This window comes from Bactrocera dorsalis, chromosome 2 (assembly GCF_023373825.1).
Source record: "Bactrocera dorsalis isolate Fly_Bdor chromosome 2, ASM2337382v1, whole genome shotgun sequence".
NCBI classification, from domain to species: domain Eukaryota; kingdom Metazoa; phylum Arthropoda; class Insecta; order Diptera; family Tephritidae; genus Bactrocera; species Bactrocera dorsalis.
Window position 1 is genome coordinate 80,824,705 of NC_064304.1, and position 15,045 is coordinate 80,839,749.

Below are 15,045 nucleotides of genomic sequence, written 5' to 3' on the forward strand. Positions count from 1 at the left end.
GTATGTCAACAATAACTGAAATCAACACCAACACTAAAGCGGCGTATTAAGTGTTAACACTACACTAAATCCCTGCAGAAAGTTATCCATATTGAATACATACATACATACAATGTATGTATATAACTCGACCCTCAAATTGAAATCCCAGCAAAGTTTCTTTTACTGCCTTATCTTAAAAGCCTAGACCATTTGTAACTAGTTTAAGGCTGATACGTGCGATATCGAAAAGCACGTAATTATTTTTGAAATGTCAGTCACGAAGACTTGTAAGAGCTACCACGTCACGGCTAAAGACTTTACATCTATCAGCCTCTCTACTTTCTTACTTAGAATGTTTGAGAAGCTGATAGATTGATGAACTGTTATTTTAAAGGTAGGTCAGTGATACTGGCTATCGTGTCATGGCCTGAGGAAGCCATAAGGTTCAAATAATTCTATGTTGGGACAATTCTAAGTCTTGACGGAGCTTTCAGTAACATCTTTGAAAGGCGTTGTAACACCTCTGGGCTGTTTTAGGGTTGAATCGAACCTCAAACACATTATTTGCAGGAGTTCTGTTTTTTATGGCTTCACAAGGGACTACATACATATGTATCTCTAGATCAACCATCGAACCAAATCTAGCCCTAACTTTCTCTATGAAATTGCTGTTCATCTGTGGTTTAGTAGAATGGTTTCTAAAAAGTGGACAGGATGCCATAATGGGTTTAACCTATGAACTACTTATTAAAGTTATGTCAATCGGTATAAAATGGGTACACCCAATAGATAGTCGAAAAATCTGTTTTGTATATCTAATCAAATTTCAATTTATTTTTTTATATTTATAATAATAAATTTAAAAAATGTGACATAGAGACATTATTCCATCAGTGTAAAACTTTCATCAGTGTTGTGCTACACGAACTGATACAGCAAAGTCTCCATAAACTTCACAAATTTCATTGGTAGCTTGCGTGTAATTTTTCCCTTTTTGATACAAAAATTTCAAAATATAACGAATTTCTTCATTATTTTCACATGAATTTTGAACAGCTGAACAGCTGTAACTTTTTTTCAATTTCCCCCCAACTTGTTAAATGAAACTTAAAATCTCACATTTCCAACACTATACAAGTAGAAGGATGTATGGTAGGCGAAAAGACTTTTTCGACTACTCAATATGATTATTGTTTTCTAATAGTGATGCCTAGGCATAAACTTGCATAAGCTTCTCAGAAAAGTCTTCTAATTATACTGGAAAACTATTTCTCCAACCACCTTTGATTAATCAGTTTATTAATATTTTTTCAGAGATTAACTGGTTAACATAATCTAGTTTATTAGAATGTGAGACACAAACCCCTTACACACAATATGCCCTACTGAAATCAACCATGCACGCCTGTGCTCCCTTCTAAACAGTCATATCATGTTAATATGTGTAGCTTACTATTGATAATGAGAAACGAAGATAAAAGCTATTTGCTCAGTGATAATAGAGTGGAACATCGCCGAAGCGGTTATCGTATTCACCTGCTGCATATTCTGTTTGCCTAGTTGGCATTTTGATTACAAAAATCATGAATATTTTCGACATCACTATCGGCCCCCAGCGAAAGTTGTTGATAAAGCAGTTACTATCAACAAAATCATAGCCGAGCGCAATTGCTTGCACCACCAAATTAATTACAACTTTGCTCACTTAAACTTCGAGTTTCACCTTCAAGGAAGGACGAGTTGCATGTGATAAATGCGACAGATAGTCATTTCCGATTTTAAGCTTCTTATTTAATAAATCCATATATATATTTAAAGGACACCAATGGAAAGAAAGAGTAGATTTGATTTTGCTAAGGCAGGATACTAAATTTTTGGTAGTATAAGAGAAGCCAGAGTAGAGGGTGTAGAACATGAAAATAATTTTATATCAAGTTGAAGTATGTTTGAAAATATCTAAATGATTCGGTGCTGTAATGCATGAAAGAATTGGCTTGAAAACTTATAAGTATTTTTCGGATTTTACATTATACATATATTTTTTTGTGATTTGTTGGCGCTTATCGTGGTCGAGTCGTCGAGTCCTCTGAAAGAAACAGGAATAGATCAAGGTTTGCTTTTTCGTTCTTAGAGTTAATATAGACTTCTAGCTGGACTTATATTTAATATTACTTTTTGAGAGAAATTTCGAGTCAGAAACAAGGAGTAGTCGTTACACTAAAGGCTCACTAAATGATGAGGAGCATCAAATGATTTAAGAGGTTATGGCAAAGGACTCATTTATGCCAAATATGAGTTCTACTGACCTAGAGATTGAATTATTTCTCTGGATTAGTTAAATAATGGAAACATAAGGGATTTGGGTAAACAGTTCCATTATGAAACTTTTTTGCCTTCAAATAATCATCATTGGTGCTTCCAGATACCGCTAACCATGAAAGGATGCGCTCGCTTAAATCGGTTACAGCCAAAATAAAAAATAAAAAAAACATATTTTTAGTATTAAACTGAAAAGTTATTAACCTAAGAAACTACCCTTGTGAGTGGTCTTGAAATTGTAGTTCGAAAACAAAAAATAAATTACGCAATTTTATTTAAAATGATATCAAACACAGCAACATGGATTTAACCCGACGCGCACCCGCACTGAGTTAATAACAAGGCTATATCTCTCGATCTCTCAACAACAGTTCACGGCTTTCAAAGTCCATTGCACCCATCTACAAGTACTATTGTATACGGGTTCATTCGAAAGGCGAAAGGCATAATTCATCAGTACGTTAATATTATGACATTGAAAAAATCGGCATTAAGTGCGCAAATTGTGCGATCAACATAAATTTAGAGGCGAAATAACCCAATTAAGCAGCACTTTGACATCTGGCATTACTATATAGTTCCATCCATTTCAGATGGCTATGTTTGTGCCGCTGGCTGCTGTTCCGTAAATAAATTTTACAATTTTGATCTCTTCAAACTTGAGCACTTTGTATTGCAAATTTTCCCATTTATTATATTTTCCCACTATTAATGCCATATTTGTTGATGTTTTTGTTTGCTTTCTGTTACGCTTTTGCTGCGCGCCAATGGATGTTTCCCGTTCGTAGGTCGTAACCTAAATTGATGAAATTGCATTTTAAGTTCTTAGACAAGTCTAATAAAAGCACAAATATTTGTTGTTTGGTCTCAGCACAAAATATTGTTCGGAGAATACTCAAGTGCTTCCGGCAAAGAAATTGATTCCTTCATGACATTTCATATCTAGCCTTCGCGGACGTGTGTAGTTATGCGCTTTTATGAGTATCTTTACACATTTTACGGCAATCACTTGGGGCGCTTTAGCTTCTATTTTATTGGCTATTAAAAAGTTTTACTAAACACATTTCAATTGAAGCCCCGCGCGCAGGATCGAGGTGTTACATTGATGCGTAATGAGGGCAACAATAGTCTGAACATTTGTGTTATTGCTGGCAGAAACGATTATGAGAGTTACTCTGAAAACATGTAGATGGTGTGGGTTGTTGGAGTGACTGTGGGAGTTTTTAAACAATTCTCATTTATATTTTTCGTCTCACTGAAATTATTTAAGATTAGTTTGGTAAAGAATTTTTGAGTAGTTTTTTATTTTCAAAAGCTCAAAGCTTCTATAATTAGCTTGATTTAGTACATAAAAATGAATTTCTTAGTTTTCAAAAATGTAACGAGCAAACTTTGTGTCTTACTTCAAGAAAATTTCAGCACAAACTGGACACATGGGAAAGATTTCACCTGACATTCTAAGAAATGTGCCATTCCTAGGGCAAAAATACACAAAAATGACAGAAAAAGGTCAGGGAAAAATAAGAAGTCAACGTCTGGTAGTGACAGCCGCCTGCAAAATGCGGCTTACAGATCGAGCTGACTAAATAAAATATCAAAAACAAAACGCATAGAAACAGCAAAGTATCTGTTATGCACTTCTCCTGCACTAGCAAGACAACGCTTCAAACAAATGGGGGCCCCAACGTAAGTGATATCCTGAAGGACGAAGACTAATATTCATGAACAAGGAACCGCCCTTCATCTAAGAAGAAGAAAAATAAGAATGAAATGTTGCCACATTTGAAAGGCAATTATTGACGTATTTCTGATTTTGAATCTTCGTTAAACAATGTTCAATGGAGAATGGCTGCAGGCGGGTACAAATCGGTACAAATTTCTTCTAAGAACGTTATCTTAATAATAATGTCATAGTGCAGTTTTGAATAGATCCTTATAAGAATTTACTACTTTACTTATTTTACTTATAGTTTATTGGTCACTGTCATCTATCCAACTTCGACAATTTTCGCACTGTAAAGTGGAGAATCAAAGTGGCGTACAGACCATTCATTACAGGTTCGTGAAATTCGCCATTACATGACTGAGAACGACCGCTTGTCCGCCGTTTGTGCCAGAACAATCATTGAGCCATATCTTTTCAAACGAACCGAAACAGTCGATGGATAAAGTTAAAAGTTAGAACGATCTGAAAACATAGCGTTCAGAGTTGTATTTGCATAAACTTATTTTAGTATGCAATTCAACAACAATTTTTTTAAACTAGTACAAAAATTTATGATTTTACGATGCTTATGACAGGTTGTGAGTACCCCAAGTATATTTAGCTTCTGCAATAAAATTGCTCTGACCGTCTAGTGTCAAAGCAAGGGGACGTTGATTGTGTACAAGCTTTTCAGGCTTAATTTCTATGCCTAATTTTTTAGGATATGCGAAGTTTACGCCAACAATATTAGGCCCCAAATAGGTAATGGAAAACAGAAATTTTAATTTTGCTTCATCCAGTAGAGGCAGCTACTTAAGAGGTTTGGTCAGTCTATATCCTTGAAAATGCCAAAATTTGCAAATCTTTGTATTCTAATAGTAAGGAAAAATGAATCAAATTTATTAGTTTCAAGTTTTATTGAAACAGTTATAAAATTAATTCATACAAAAAGGCTAGAAGCGTTCTGGAAAATCGTGAAATCTGAAACAAAATTAAATACTAGATCTCCATCTACTTAAAATGGGGAACTTGTTAAATTTTTACGAAAAAATTAGGATTAAAGATTGACTTTAAAAAGTTCACAATTTTTTTTGAGACATTTTCTTGTGTTTAAACATTATTTAATGTCTCGAAATTTATCAAAAATATTTGTAGAACATTTGTGAAAGGGTTTGTCGGAAACTATATATTTCTTGCAACAATTTATGCACGGTCTATTTCTTGAAGATTCTTGAAGAAAGAAAGTACTTCGAATTTCATTGAAAATTTAAAAGACTTCAGGTTGCAGTGAGTAAGCAAGTAGATTGTCTAAAACGGTAAGTATATGTATAATTAGGTTATGAAGACTGGTTAGCCCTATATCATATCTATCCTATCTTAATAAGAATAAGTACTTTTACGCCTTGAACAGAATATATTATGTTTGTAACACCCAAAAGGAAATGTTGGAGGCCCCATAAACTATACATACATGTATTTAAATGATCAACGTGCCAAGCTGAGTCGATTTAACCATGTCCGTCCGTCTGTATATAAGCGAACTAGTTTTTGTGAGACCCAATTATATTTTTTTTTAGGATTGTAAAGCTTTCTTTCACCTTAAAAAGGCTGGCAGATCCCTTCTATGATGAATTTAAAATCTTATTTAAAAATTGTTGTTAAGCGACAAATTAAACAAAACTAATCAAATAAAAAAGGATAATGTTTTCTCTGCAAAGTGTTTTGACTTTTATATACCGTCTTAAAAGTTTGTGCTCTCTGTACAATAAAGTCGTATCTGCATGTTATTAATTGCATTTACCCCACAAAATATCCCGATTTTATTGCTCTCCAATACTTAATGGTATTTATAGGCACACTTCTGATCCCACAATCTTGATACTCGTATAATTGTGAGCATCAGGAGAAAGCTCTTACGTCGACAAGCAAATTTGCTTCACTCATTAAAGGCATTTTCGAAAATCGGTAGGTCACAACAACAATGACCTCTGCTGTCCACAAATTATTCTCTGCCTGAGAAAAGCCACTGCCATCGCCTAAGGGCTAGGCAAATCGTCCGCTGAGCATTATTTTAGACTAATTTATTTAATAGTTATTTCCAGGTCTCTAATAAAAGCAAGTTGCTTATATCGCATTATACATTAGGAATGACGTGACTGTATTTAATGATGGGAAACCTGCCAACTAACCACGACTATCACCTTTTGAGGACAAAATACATATGCTCTAAATTTTGGAAGGTTTGATAAAAAATAATGTTCTTTATGGGGGTGGTGAATATGTAGGTATGATACTCATATACTGGCTGTACATATGAGACCAATATTCTAGCATATTCATTAATGACTATGTATGTCTTATAGATATACTTGTATGAACATATGTATGTGCCAAACTGCCGAGAGTTCATAACACTAGAAGAGCCCTAGGGCTGAAATATGGGTAGTAGCAATTGTTTCTCAAGAGTGTCGTGGTTTCCAAGCCAAAATAGGACATTCTCTCATACATATGTATATTGCATTGATAGCCATTCGAAAGCTACTTAAAATGCGTTAAGCCTTTCACTACTCGTTTGATATTGGAAATAGATGAAACTAGTAGAGCCAAACGAATTCCAAGTGATATTGACTCAAGCTATCTATACGAATGTCTACTTTGAGATAGACCGTGCTAGATAGAAAACAGATAGACATAAAATGAGGCTTGCATTGCAACCTAAGGTTCATTGTGACTTCCCTTATGTAACGACGAATCACAGCACAGTATGCCATAAGTAACCAGAATTTGTCTCTTGATAGATTGATTTCGCTTTTAAACCTAGTGAGGTTGTAACCACTCAATAGCAACTTTGCTTGGCACCACCGAAATCCTCGAATAACTGCAGAGCGGGAAGCTCATCAGGCAGTTCATTTCAGGCGTCCATGGGGTGACCTGGCATCCAGATGAGGTGCACTTGATTGCGAACTGATATGCTACTCTGGCGTTCCAGGCAGTCCAATAGTAATACTAGTATAATCATCAGCTGAGATCACTTTAGTTGTCGCTGGACTATCGCTGACTATGGCTCTACTTTCCATGTGATAGTTGCGTTGACAAAGACTTCTGCTTTGAAAATTATCGCAAGCCGTTAAATGTGGAAGGTTTTATATGCTTCCAGCGACACCTGCATCGATGCCTTCCAATGTTTTCGAGCCTTCACTTAATAGTGCTATCCCTTAGGTCAAGCGTGCTTACTCCATTTTGCAGAGGGAACTTTAAAGTGCTGCGTGAAGGTGACCCTTTTGGCAAAGATGTCCCTCGAGAGAAGAGCCAGTGGTGTTTCATTAATTAAGATCTTTATTTGCTGGGACGATATTACCGCACCTTTGCCTTACCCTTCTGCTATCAGCATTGTATATTTAGCGAGACCGTAAGTCTCGCGCTAAAGTTTAAGAAATAGTGTATGGTTTCTGTAAATATTTATGTCACTATACGTACACGAATTCGTGGTCTTTAAGATTCTGCTGAACAACTAATTGGTATATCAGAGCGATTTAATTGCCCAAACAATCGTATTTAATCTTCCGTTAAGGCAAATGATGACATAAAATGTAAAAGCCGTCAAGCTCCAATAAACAAAATTGCGTACGTGTCTATGTGTTTTAGACGCACATAAAAACCGTTATAGTTACATATATATATACATATACATACGTATATAAGTATATATACCCACTCACCCGCGCCTACCTGCAAGCTTTTACTACGCACAGTTTTAGGAAATTCATATTTCCTGCAGCTATCCGTTAATTGAATGCATAAATCTCATGACTCTTTAGTTCTACAAATTTTCACCTACTCACAATATTTTACGAAAATATTTGCCAATTATTTATGTATGTGTATATAGATATTTATTAAAAAACACGAATAATGAATTTAAACATTTCAGCAACAATTTACAGCCAATAGAACACAGATGTTCATCAATATGTCATAGGTCTGTGTGAGTGCGTGTGTGTCTTCCACGACGCTAGCTTCCAGGTTACGAGTATAAACACTGCTCTATATATAGACGGCTGAGTATAAAATTTAGTTGCAATTTAATGTTCTTACTGCGATTTACAAACATACAAACGTGTGTTCGAATATTTTTATAGAAAACGTGTAGAACACGAAATTCTTTTGGAAATGCAATAACCTACAATGAACATTGTGACGCGAAATAATAAACACGTTCATAAATGTTTGCACGCAGCTGTAGTTGCCTAAGCTCCCAGTCCCATACAAAATTAGTTTCCCAAGTGTATTTAAGTAATTGCACAAATGAAAGGTATTCAACACTCACCAGGTGATTTGGAGATTTCAAACGACCGAGTGACTTTCCGACATGATCAAGCGGCTCGCAGCGGATTAAGACCCGACAAAAACAAAAGCACCGCAAAATATCAAAGAAAGACCGAACATTAAACAAGTAACATTGTGACGAATTAGACTAGTGAACACATTTTGAAATATTTTAAACAGATGGACCCTGATACTCGTACTAGGCATAAGAAAGTGAAATTAAATTCTGCAATAAAATTTGAAAAGATGTACAAGCACTTCTCAGCAAATTATGTGCAATGACTTAGCTTCGGAAAGTCAGTTGGCAACATCATCGATACACATTTTTTAAGAATTCTTTATGAATATTCTCAGCTGTATTGTAGTATTTCCTTTTTGCTTTTCAAATTTATTTTCAAAACAAAACGTCATTTAGCGGCAGTTTGTATATCCAAATTATCTCTGGCTAGAGATACTTGTAGATATCTGATTTGTGTGCCCAAAAATTGGTGTTGGTGGTGCTCGAAGCAGTATAACGTGAAATTGTAACCATTAAAAAAATGCTGAAACATAGTGTATGGTATAATGCTTTAAAAAATTCACAAAGCCACTGGCATCTTTCGGATCAAATTTCACATCTCACAACTAATTCAATTGATTTAAATCAAATTTGATAAATGACTTCGCGTTTATTTCACATTTATTACACAGTTCAAAATGGGTGTAATCCCATCTCAATCACGTCCTTTCCCAATAAAACGAAATTTTCATTTGAGGCAAAATTGTGCACTCCTAGATTCATGCAGACGACTAAAGTAAAAATTTAAACATCGTGGTGAAGCAAACTATTTTTTTCTGTGTGTAATAACTTATAAACAAATTGCCAGATATAATACTTACAGTTTCATATCGATCGATTTATGTTCACGGCAAATATGTATATTTATCCACACATTGCATTTGGTTCTGGATCTGAGATGATTACTATTAAATTCTTAAAAATTAATTAAGCACACTTAGGTACATCACTCCGTCATTCACATGCATATATTCATTGAACACCATTAGCAAATTAAAAAAAAAAAACACCTAAAAGTGTTCAACTGTATTTTTAAAACACTGGACTATTGATCACAATCTGAGTAAATAATTTAGTGGTCTTTTAGAACCGTATCATTTGCTATAAACTCGTTCTTTTTCCAAACATTTATTGCCAAATGGGAATTAGTTTTAACTGATTGCAATCTCTTACACCGTAATTAAATGGGATTGTGGCTTTCAATAAGCAGCTGTTAATTGATTTTCAAAAGCACTAATTCATGCTTTCACACACTCGCGTTCGCAAATTTACGAGTCAAGATCCCCTTCATGTGCGTGTTCAACGACGAAGATTATTCCACTGTCACGTTTCTTTCGTTCGCAAACAACTGTTTCCGTTGAATGTCTCCAAAGTACTGTTGTTGATGCGGTTCCACCAAAGCCGGCTGCCTGCGACTGTTGCGCTCGTTTGTTTGGCTGCCATGGTTGCCATCGCGGCGCGTTACACCACAATATGTGGGTCTTTAGGTTAGTGTGTGTTCGTCATTGTAGCGAATTTGGCCAATATCTAACATATAAGTATATACCTACACAAGCTTGCTGTCGCTCTTCTGCGCTGCCACTGCCACAACATCCAGATATTTAACCATGCGTGTGTTTGTTGTATTCTGCTGCCCGTTTGGTTCTCTCGAGCGAGCATTCAGATAGCTGTTGAAAGTGATACCCACTTTCCCGCCCTATAAATACTCGCGTTGGTTCCTCAATTATATTTGAGCAGATTTGTGGTTGAAACCTAAGATGAAATTAATTCATATTCCGCACCTGAAGTCAATGTGAAGAAAAATTCTTTTCCTGACCGAGAGATGGCGTCTAAGAAAAAACTCTGCCCTTCTTAACCTTTGAACAAATATATACATTAGGTTGTCAAATATCTCCCCTCCGCTTTGTTACAATGCTTTATAAAAAGTGTTACAGTGATCGAATTTAGTTCAAATATGCGCCGTTTCGTTCGATAATCTGCTTCCAGCAAGAGGACAACTTCATAATACCCCCTTGTAGAAGCCCCTCTCCTTATTTGCGAAGAACACGCACAACCACTTTTCACTAGCCTCTTTTGGGTTCAACTTTACACTGACAAGAGCTTCCGAGCTCTCGTAGCTTCTGAGGATAGATCAACAAAGTGTGTGGTCTGGCGTTGTCCTGGTGGAACACTACACCCCTCCGGTTGGTCAATTTTGAACGCTTCTGATCGGTCGCCTGCTTCAAGCGGTCCAGTTGTTCGCAGTAGATGATAGAATTAAGCGTCTGGCCATAGGGGAGCAGCTCATAGTGGACGATTCCCTTCCAATCCCACCAAACACACAGCAAATCCTTCCTGGCCGTCAATCCCGGCTTGGCCACTGTTTGTTAAGAGTCACCGGCCTTCGACTACGACCGTTTTCGCTTGATATTGTCGTATGTGGTCCATTTTTCGTCGCCGGTCACCATCCGCTTCGAGGTCGAGTTCGTTCCGTTTCAGCAGCAAATCGCAGGCTCAACGCCTCAGTCCAGAAGGTTTTTTTGCGTCAAATCATGCGGCACCCAGCACACAGCACAGGTCTTCTGGCTGGCTTAACCCTTTTCACCCGTTCTGAATCGTCGAAACCATTCCTCTGCAGTTCGAAGTGATAGTGGTGGTACTCTATCCCAAAACAGCACTAATCTTACGGAACGTTTCTCTATAGGATTTGCATTTATCGAAGGAAAACTTTAAAATAGTGCGAATTTCGGCGTTAGTGAACTCCATGTTTATACGTCTATAACTGTTGAACGCAATATCCAAACTAACCTTTTAAAGATGTATAGTATTGCCAGATACGAACAATTTAGAGCTTTATACTAGTACATCGCCGCGAAATTCAAAAGACTAAAAGGGAAGGGAGATATTTGACAACCTAATACATATATACGAGTACTAGGCCGGGTCGATTTGTGGGGAGGCAAAAAAATCGCCCATTGCTCTATGAAAATCATATTCTAGGGATCAAAATAAGAAACTTTGCCGAAGGAACCATACCTCTGAAACGAATTCTGATGTCCCCCAATTTGGGTCGAACTTTTGGGTAGGGGCAAATTTTGAAATAAAATTGAAATTACCATTTCATTCTTATTACCTCTGAAAGTGAGGAGAACTAAAGCAATAACCACTATGGTATTTCAAAAAAAATAATAAGTGAAGTGACCATTCCAAATCAAAAAGTTTACAATGAATCCACCATCCTCTACACCGCAAGATGAAGCAACTACATCAACAACTATCGAAAACCCAATGAGTCATATACCCAAGCATGATGTTACTGTTTTTGGTGTGTCTACTGATTTGACTGATCTTAATTTACCAACCCATCTGGATATCTTGAGATATTATTGTGCTAAAACAGAACAAAAAAAGTTTTCCCATAAATCATTCACTATTCAAGTACAAGATAAGTTGATTGGAATTTGGGAAAAACTTGGTATGGAAATAATGCTGAAAAAAAGTGTATGTAATAAATTGAATAAATTGCTTGACAAGTATCAAGAGCAAATCAAGAGAAGAAACAACACCCAACAATTTACAGAGTATGTAAAATCTCTGGAAACAATTTTTTACATTGGAACATGTAAATGCGATTTGAAGGCAGCTCCATGTGCATGCGGCTGGGTTCCCGAACGCCTCAAAGAGTTCATGCACGATCAACATAATCAGAGAAGACTAACAATGAATGCATTTATGATGGAAACTGAAGAGCAAGGAGCAACGTCTATGTCATCAATGCCAACATACCAAGATCCCGATGATTCAACATACGCACCGCCACCGGTTCAAGAAGATATGGATAGAAGCACAAGTTCACAATACACAGAGAGATACGATTGTTTTAACTTTGCCTTGGTATGTGACAGATTTGGTGTGCCTGACAGAGTAGCATCAGCATTGGGAACCGCTCTTTTGCAAGATTTTAAAATTAAAGATAAGCATGGGAAACCTCTCATCATGGATAAATCGAAAGTTCGCAGAGAAAAAGAGAAATGCAGACAAGAAGTGCTTCGCAAACGGTTAGATGATACCAATTTGTTAGCGTTTTCATTCGATGGCAGAAAAGATGATACTTTAACGATAGATAAAATTGATGAGAAGTATCATACTAGGATGGTAAAAGAACCTCATCTTGTTATTTTGAGAGAACCCAATTCTGAATTGATTGGTTACGTAAGACTGGAACATGAAACCGCTGAATACAAAACAACCAAATGAAATGGTTTTTTCAACGATAAAAATATATCACTGGATACATTAATTGGAATATGCACTGACGATGAGCCAACAAACACTGGGCCATACGGTGGAATTATACGACGATTCGAATTGCTGTTAAAAAGATCATTGCATTGGTTTGTTTGCCTTCTACACTTCAACGAACTTCCGTTTCGGCATTTGTTTGAAGCTTTGGATAAATCAACCAGCACTGGACCAAGATCGGCAACCGGAAAACTGAGCCGTCAAATCGAAACTTGTGAAACTCTTCCGGTAAGTTATTGCTATCACTCATTTATTATAATTGTCAACCATTTTTAATTATTTTATTATTATATATTTTTAGGTGGTGGACGGCTTCCAGAAAATTGAGTTGCAAAATATGCCCCCTGCTCCAGAAAAAAAAGAATTTTCCACCGATTCGAAGTACTTATACGACATGGCCCATGCAATTTCTAGCGGCGTGGTTCCGGTGGATCTGGCTAACATCAAACCATGCTGAATTTATAATTAAATGTTATGTGCCAATGTACTTCAATATCAAATATTACAGCTCTGTCGTGTACGGCAGTGCATTATTTTTCAAGTTCATTGGTTGGTCACGATTTCTAGAACCTCGTTTACGCAAAATTGTCAATCAAGTAATTAAAGATAATTCATATTATGCGCATTCGGAAAATATCTTGTTATCAATGTTGTTTGATGATAGGAAAGAAAAGCGCGACTGTGCCATCAAGAAAATTCTACGCTATCGAACCGATGTTGACGAGCCAATGGAACTTAGTTAAACGGAAATGATCAATTTGAATGATATAAATATCGTATTTGAACCACCACTCACGCGAAGAATTCCGTACGATACATTGAAAGTATATTTAAATCAAGATGATCCACCGTTTAATGAGCCAAAAATTCCATCACACATACAAGGAACGGAACGACATGTTCAATTGCTAGCTAGCGTTTCCAAACGGGTTATACCGGAAAATGTAGAGGCTGTTATGGCGACGACATTAGAGAACCGTGCGAAATTGCCCTGACTTGAAAGTAAAAAAGACTTCAAACAATAATTTTTTTAGTTTCTTTTCTATAACTCACTTAAATTAATTTTTTCATTTACATATATTCTAACTAAATAAATTTCTTAAGAGAAAAAATTATTAATATTATAAATAAATAAATAAAAATAAAGAAAAAACATAGCCATTTAGTTGATTTTTTCATGTAAAGGCCAAAAAAGGTGATTTTTTGAAATGATTGTATTGGGGAACCCCCCAGGGGAGTTCCAGGGGGTGTGCCACTGGTAAGGGTGGATCGGCTGTCGAAAGTTAGTGGGGGTCGGTCATACATTTGGACTCGATTAGAGCACTCTAAATGGGTCAAAGTGGGATTTTGGGGGACATCAAAATTCGTTTTAGAGGTATGGTTTCTTCGGCAAAGTCCGATAGAGGGAAGCTTTGCTCTTGATGCATTGTCAACAAAGGTTCAGTTGTCGTTGATCTTTTGAAAGAGAATCACGTTAAACGCGGTGAGTGCTACGAAGCTGTGTTCCTTTCCATCCACCCGAAAGGTCCCAAAGAAAGTCGAAGGCATTTGTACAGAAGTGGATACAGCGATATACGAGGTGTGTTCAAAAAGTATCGCGAATCGTAACTGACAGTTTTCTTCGATTGCAGGGCCGTGGTGTATCATGAGTTCTTGCCACAGGGAAGAACGGTCAATAAGGAACATTAATCATCAATTTGCGCGAAGCAATCCGCCAGAAACGCCCGGATTTGTGGAAGAACAAAAATTGGCTTTTGCACCACGATAACGCCCCTGCTCACACACATCGTTGCTTGTGCGCGACTTTTTGGCCAAAAACAACACACTAATGATGCCGCAGCCACCGTATTCCCCAGATCTGGCCCCCTGTGACTTTTTCTTGTTCCCTAAACTGAAGAGGCCCATGAAAGGACGACGTTACACTTCTCTTGACGAGATAAAGACGGCATCGAAGGAGGAGCTGAAGAAGATAAAAAAAATGATTTTTTGAAGTGCTTCGAAAATTGGAAAAACCGTTGGCACAAGTGTATAATATCTCATGGGGATTACTTTGAAGGGGACAAAATAGATATTCATGAATAAATAAATAATTTGTGAAAAAACACAAAATTCGCGATACTTTTTGAACACACCAGAACAGGGTTCGATAGGAAAAGTGAACAAAAAAGATGAAAAAATAATTTTGAATCTGTTCTCGCGGAATCCTGCTTTAACACTGCGGCAAGGACAAGCAAAATTAATGGCAAAAGGTTTAGATATACTCGTATTACACGAAACTATCCGAACCCTTCTCCATACTCATGATCTGAAATGGCGCAACACAATGAACAAGCCTGCTCTTCTAATTTTGTTACAATAGAAAACAAATTTTAGT

At 36.6% G+C, this 15,045-nt stretch overlaps 1 pseudogene; it reads left to right on the forward strand.

Moving 5' to 3' along the window:
* The first annotated feature begins 11,310 nt into the window (after positions 1-11,310).
* Positions 11,311-13,404, forward strand: LOC125776242 (uncharacterized; annotated as a pseudogene).
* Positions 13,405-15,045: the final 1,641 nt, after the last annotated feature.